Below are 6,782 nucleotides of genomic sequence, written 5' to 3' on the forward strand. Positions count from 1 at the left end.
TGAGAGATCTCTAAACTGCTTTTCTGCTGTGTGTGGTGTGGGCTGGGAGTGAGGAGGGAAGGTGTAGGAGAGGGGAATATGTTGAGCAGAGCTTGCCTATAACTTTAAGCAAATCCTCTAAGCTGGGAGATAGGAGGGCCAAAGAAGAATTAGTTACAAGATCAAAACAGTGATGGGTGTGGGGTGGGTGTAGGACTTTTCCATGCATGAAATATCCTTTCTGTTTTACCCCTTGACCACCTTACCTTTCCCTTTCCACCCCTCTTTTCTGCCACACTCCCTGTGGACTGCCAACCCACCCCCACCCCTCTGCCATCTCGCCTTCTTTATGTTTCAAAAATGAAATGCAGTAACATTGAATATATGAATTTAATTTCAACATCTAAATTTGCTAGAGGCTTAACTTATAATAGTAGTATACCTCAAAGTTGTTTTTCTTTCTCTAATATCCACCCAAATTCTTTGCCTCCAACATGGCTTCTCCCTTGCTTTCTGACCCTACTCTGTCTTGTTATGACCTCTTACCCTTACCTTTATTTCTGTTTCTTGAGTGGAAAGAGAGAGCGAGAAAGTGGCAGAAGGGAAGGTGAAAAATGATAGAGTGGGAGAAAAAAGTGTCTGAAGCAGATCCCATGTAGGATTTATCCTGTGTCTATCTTAATGTCTCCTTGATTTAAAAAACGCACTGTGTATACTATGTTTAATTCTTTCAGGAGGGATGTAGGTATGTGAGCCCTAAAGCTTATTTAATTTGGGGAAATTTTGTGAAAAATAATATAAAACTGCAAGTACAAATTTAAGTAGAGAAAGTGCCAAAAGAACAAATGGAATCACCCTATTTTTCTATTGAAATATTACATAATTTAAAAACATTAAAAGTCATCTGCTAGATTACAGTGAGCAGATCCTGGTAGTGGGATTTAGTTGTATTCTGGCCACTATTCTCCTTTTCTTCTGGTCACAGTCATCTGGATTTCCTTTTATCAAATTATGTCTCCTTCACTCTTTGTAGTTTTGTTGAGACTATCAATCGAGGTATACTGACCTCCCTACCTTAGAAACAAGTGTCATTCACTCTGGGCCATCTGGATGTCTGAACTTTGAATCTTGAGTTAATGGGTAGAAGAATGAAACCCAAAAACCTTTTGGAGATGTTACTCATCATCATCAGCATGTTGATAAAACCGTCATTTACTCTAGCCATCCAACTTCTCTGAGCTGTATCTATTTCCACATTGCTGGGCCTGGTTCTCTTCAGTTCTCTTGCTGACCATGGTGCCATCCCATATCCTTCTAATAAATTCCCATTTAATTAAATCACCCAGCATTTGTTTGTATTGTTTGCACCAAAGAACAGCTTATAGAAATATGCCAAGTTACTGAAATGGTAGATGACTTTAAGAGTAATCAGCAGCTCCACACTATGTCTCTGCTTTCCTAAGAATACAAATATTTATTTTAATATTTGTGTTTAAATAGAAGTTGATACTTAGTGAGACTGCAACAAAATGTGAACGATTTAGTCAGGAAACAATGTCAAGCAGCAGCAGCGGTCTTCTATGGGAAGAAAATGATGGATCAGTAAGGCGGTTCTGGTGTTCCTAAATCCAAAAGGATTTAGAACTGGGATTGCAAACCAAAGTATCTGCAGGGAATGAGCAAGGATGCAAATGGGCGAGTCATCTATGATACTCACACTTCCATGACGTACTAACAGTGCCCTTTTTTGTTTCCTTCAGCCTCTTTACCTCTTCATTTTTCTACCTCTGATGGAGACATGTGCCTAAAGACAGAAAGCTTGACTCGAAGGAAAATATCAATGCCAGTGCAATGATAAATGGTAACTGAAACTCGCCCTCATTTTCAGAGCAACAATAAGATCACAAGGACTCGGACACGGGAGAACAGATTCCCTTCACACGGGGTAACACTCCTCAGCTTTGGCCAATTACTGTGCAGGAAGGCTAACTCATGAGTGGTAGGTCTTCTGATACGTTTTTTTAAGTAGTCAAAATATTGATGCTTTCCAGAAATATACAATAATCTGTTTATTATATTTTAGTGACCAATTTGATTTTAAAATCCTGGTTCAGCCCAGGAAAACAAGTATGCATTCCATTCCTGACCTATACTAGAAGCTGGGTTGTGATAATTCACATAGATTTGAAGCACGTAAAACACTTATTAAGAGACTTTTGGGGAAAATGGCATAATAGGAGAAGCCCAGGCTCACCTCATCCCACAGATACAACACGATAACACCCACATCAGTGTAATCAGTGTAAATAACTCAGCAAATGACCCAAAGATTGGCAGAACAGATTCTCCACAGTTCTGTAGAGAGGAAACCACAGTGAAGAGGACTGGAAGGGCAGAGGAGAGTGGGGAATCAAAGAGACTCACAGGACTGTCCATGGGAGGGAATGATGCCTCAGGCATAGAGGAACAAACCCTCACACCAAGGAGCCCAGGCATGGGGAACTCACATAGGGAAGACAAATCCCTGTAACATTTGCCTTTGAACACAAGAAGGGAATAATTCTGTGAGTTCTTAGAATTAGCAGGGCTTAACACCTGGATCTTTAAAACTCAGCAGGCTCTGGGAGAGTCAGGAGAGTGAGAGGAAACAGAGTCCCTATCCTTAAAGAGACAGCACAACAAACAGCCTGACTGAGATACAGCAGAGAAACAGCAGTTGAAAAATGCCTGGGGAGATGTGCGCACAGAGAAGACTGTGTGAGGACAGGGCAAGGTCAATACCTGCTAGCCAAGAAGAGAGACCTAAGAAGAACCAAACTTACCAACACCTTGATCCTGGATTTCTAATATCCTACACTGCTGCATGATAACCCTCATTCAAGCCCTTTAGGAAGTTTACCCTCACTTCATTGACTTCAGTTACCACACACCCACAGTCCCATATGGCATATGTTTCCTCACGGCAATGAGCAAAAGACGCCGCTTATTTAACTATAGGCTCTCCATCCAACATGGGGCTTGAACTCAGGACACTATGATCAAGAGTTGCACGCTTCACCAACTCAGCCAGCCAGGTGCCCTGAGATATATAGGATTTTTAAATACTTAAATGAAATATAGAAAATAAATTCTAACAGGGATTTTCAAGAAAACTGACAAACTTGTTTTGGTAATGTTTGTGGAAGTAGAAAAGGCCAAGAAAAGTCACAATGCTTTCAAAGAAGAATGGATTTAAAATTGAGGAGGATAGAGACAGTAGAGATGAAGAAAAGGGAAGGTTCAGACTGAAGTGGGGTTTGCCAATAGAACCAAAAAAAGCTCAGGAAACAAGCCACCCTATTATTGAGCCCCATACAAAAAGAACTAAGAAGGGAACTCTGTGATGTTAGAGAAGGTTTCCTGTGCCTTGTTTAGTGTAGATATCCAGGAAAGCCATATTTATATAAAAGTAACTAGCAAGTATGAAGCTCAAATCCCATGCAAAATTATTATAAAAAGAGAAAAAGAAGTAGAATAACTTGTTCCTATGCCAGAAGGACATGCCCATGATACAGATCAAAACTGTGATCTACTGTGCGCACCTAAGTGAGGCTGAGCATCAGATATACTACAATTGGAACAAAATACAGAGAAAATTAGCATGGCTCCTGCACGAGGCTGACATGCACATTCGCGAAGCATTCCATACTTGAAAAAAACAAAACTGTGACCTGCTATTTCAAAATAACTAAAAGATATTAAGAAAACATTATAAGATATGAGAAAACAAAATACATTAGTCTTCCCTTCTTCACAGTTTCACTGTCTGTGGCTTCAGTTACCTAAAATCACCTGTGGTCGCGAAGCAGGTGATCCTCCTTCTGGCAAATCATCAGATCAGTAGCCTCCTAATACTGCATCACAATGCCTACCATTCACCTCACTTCGTCTCATCCGGTAGGCATTTTATCATCTCACATCATCATAAGGGGGAGTACAGTCCAATATTTTGAGAGAGAAACCACATTCACACAACTTGCATTACAGTATATTGTTGTAACTATTCTATTTCATTATTACTTATTGCTGCTAATTCCTTATTGTGCCTGATTTATAAATTAAACTTTATCATAGGTATATTCGTATAGGAAAAAAAAATGTATGTAGCTTTTGGTATTACCTGTGATTTCAGACATCCACTGGGGATCTTGGAACAGATTCTGCACAGATAAGCAGGATCTGCTATATCTCATAATTAGGAAAACTCTGAAATGAGGTGACAGAATTCAGCAAAGAATAAAAAATGAAAGAAAAGTTATTTCAAAAGTTAAGACTAAACTAGAAGGAATATAAGAGTGAATAAATCCATTACATATTGCCTTAAAAGAAACAGAAAGCGAGAAGAGGAAAATTAAAAAACAAAAAACAAAAAAATCAATGAAGTATGAGATTGAAGGGATTCAAGAGGAAAAGGAGGTAGCAAATACTGAGGATGGAAAAAGAAGATTGGTTACCTGGAATATGGCATCCTTGGAGAAGAAAGCCAAAGTAAAAGAACAGGACAAATACTAAATACTCTCATTAAGAAAACTTTCCTGAAATAAAAAAAAAGATTTCAATTTCACACGGAAAGCATAATTGAGAATACTAAATAAGAAGAACCAGTGTGGGGGTGCCCAGGTGACCCAGTGGGTTAAAGCCTCTGCCTTTGGCTCAGGTCATGATCTCAGGGTCCTGGGATCGAGCCCCTCGTCAGGCAATCTGCTCAGCAGGGAGCCTGCTTCCCTTCCTCTCTCTCTCTCTCTCTCTGTTTGCCTCTCTGCCTACTTGTGGTCTCTGTCAAATGAATAAATAAAATCTTAAAAAAAAAAAAAAAAGAAGGACCAGTGTGATAAGACATATTCTAGTAAAATTACTGAATGAAAAGAAAAAGGAACAAATTGGGGGAATATCTAGGAAAAAAGAACATATGACTTGTAAAGAAAAGAAAATTAGGTTATCACTGGATTTTTCAACAGAGTGCTTTATCCCAGAATAAAATGGATTAGCACACTGAATATATTTAAGGAAATAGAGTGTGAGCCAAGAATTTTATATTCAGTAAGACTGCCTTCAGAGATAAAGAACATGAATTGTTGTCAACAAACAAGAATTCAGGGAGCATTATTCCAGTGAAAACTACCTAAGGAATCTACAAGAGAATGAGCCTCATACAATCAAAATGACTAGAGAGACATCAAACTAAGGACTGATGAGGATTACACATATGGTTAACATAAATTTCAAATTAAAACGTCTTGTTTTTTAGCTTATACCTATAACTTCATTGTGAGATGCTATTTCTTACAAAGTCCACTACCAGTTTTTAAAACAAAGTGCACAAAAATCAGACTTGAATAAATGCATGATTCCTATCTGATTCAGAAAGAAAGAAAGAAACAAAGAAAGAAAGGAAGGAAGGAAGGGAGAAAAAGAAAAATGCCTGGGGAATATGAGAAAGATACTTGTTTGCTAATCTCAGGGTGTGTGCTGGAGGGGCAGGGATCTTTGGGAGACTTCTCCAGGAACATAGGAGCTGGAAGGCACCAATGCCCTGCCCTGCCCCCAGCCTAGGCACACAGATACCAGCAGGAATAAGTGCAGTAGCAACACTTCCCGCCTAACTTGCTAACAGTGCACCCCACCACCATGTTCTCCTGTGGAGATGCCCTTTCATCCAAGTTTTCTGCTCTAGATCTTCTCCAATTGCAGACCCAGGCAAACTTTGCAAACACTGTGTGCCTGCTCAGATGCCCTTATGCATATCCACCTCCTCCAACCTGTCCAGCCTCAGCAGGAGTTCTGGGGAACTGCAGGCCCCCTCCACCATTGGCTCCAGCAAGGACCTTTTTCCATTGCATGCCTGTCATCATGTTTTCCTCTAAACACACCCACTCCAACCCTGTCATAGGAGTTTTCTAAAGCAGCTCCAGGTCTCCTCCCACAGCAGACTTGCTTAAAACTTACCCATATCCTGTGCTCTGGCCCTGTGTTCTACTGCAGATCTGCCCTTTCCATTATGTTTTTGGTCAGAGCCCACCCAAAGAGATGCCACAAGCCTGGCAGTGTAGAAGCAGTCCTGATAGAAGCCAGCACTACCCGAAGTGACTCCTGCCACAGGGAGAGGGGGGAAAAAAACTACAAAACCAGTCTGACTGTAATACCAGCAGTGGACTGAGGGCAGATATTGGATCCAACTGCAGGCCCTGCCCAACAACAAAAGTTTCTGAGAAGCCAACACAGGGAAAGCACCCTGCAGTCTGATGCTATCACTCTCTCGTAAGCATATGGTCTGACTCAACTCAAGCTCAAACCAGCCCCAGATTTGGCCTCTAACAGCACAGGATCAAATCCCAATTATAACATGCAAAGAGAGCCATCACAGATGACAGGACTGAAGGCAAAAGTGGCTCAGCCACAACAGCAGGGTATATGCAACACACATAGGAGACACCCCTGAACTGCCAGATTTGGTGAACAGGAGACACTATATGGCAGGGCACTACAGGACCTCTTCTTCATAAGGCTACTACTTTTGAGAAGAGATATAAATGACTTTTCCTAACACAGATAAAAAGACAAAGAGAGAGAAAAGGAGAGAGAGGAATATGTATCAGATAAAAGGACAGGACAATATCATGGCAAGAGACATAAACAAAACAGAGATAAGAAATATGCCTGATAGAGAATTTATTTTTTTTAATATTTTATTTATTTATTTGACAGAGATCACAAGTAGGCAGAGAGGCAGGCAAAGAGAGGGGCGGGGAAAGCAGGCTCCCTGT

At 40.5% G+C, this 6,782-nt stretch overlaps 1 pseudogene; it reads left to right on the plus strand.

The window, feature by feature from the left end:
* Positions 1–3,570: 3,570 nt before the first annotated feature.
* LOC116864032 lies at positions 3,571–3,671 on the plus strand (annotated as a pseudogene).
* Positions 3,672–6,782: the final 3,111 nt, after the last annotated feature.

This window comes from Lontra canadensis, unplaced genomic scaffold (genome assembly GCF_010015895.1).
Source record: "Lontra canadensis isolate GAN:19392208 unplaced genomic scaffold, GSC_riverotter_1.0 scaffold4, whole genome shotgun sequence".
In the NCBI taxonomy this organism is placed as follows: domain Eukaryota; kingdom Metazoa; phylum Chordata; class Mammalia; order Carnivora; family Mustelidae; genus Lontra; species Lontra canadensis.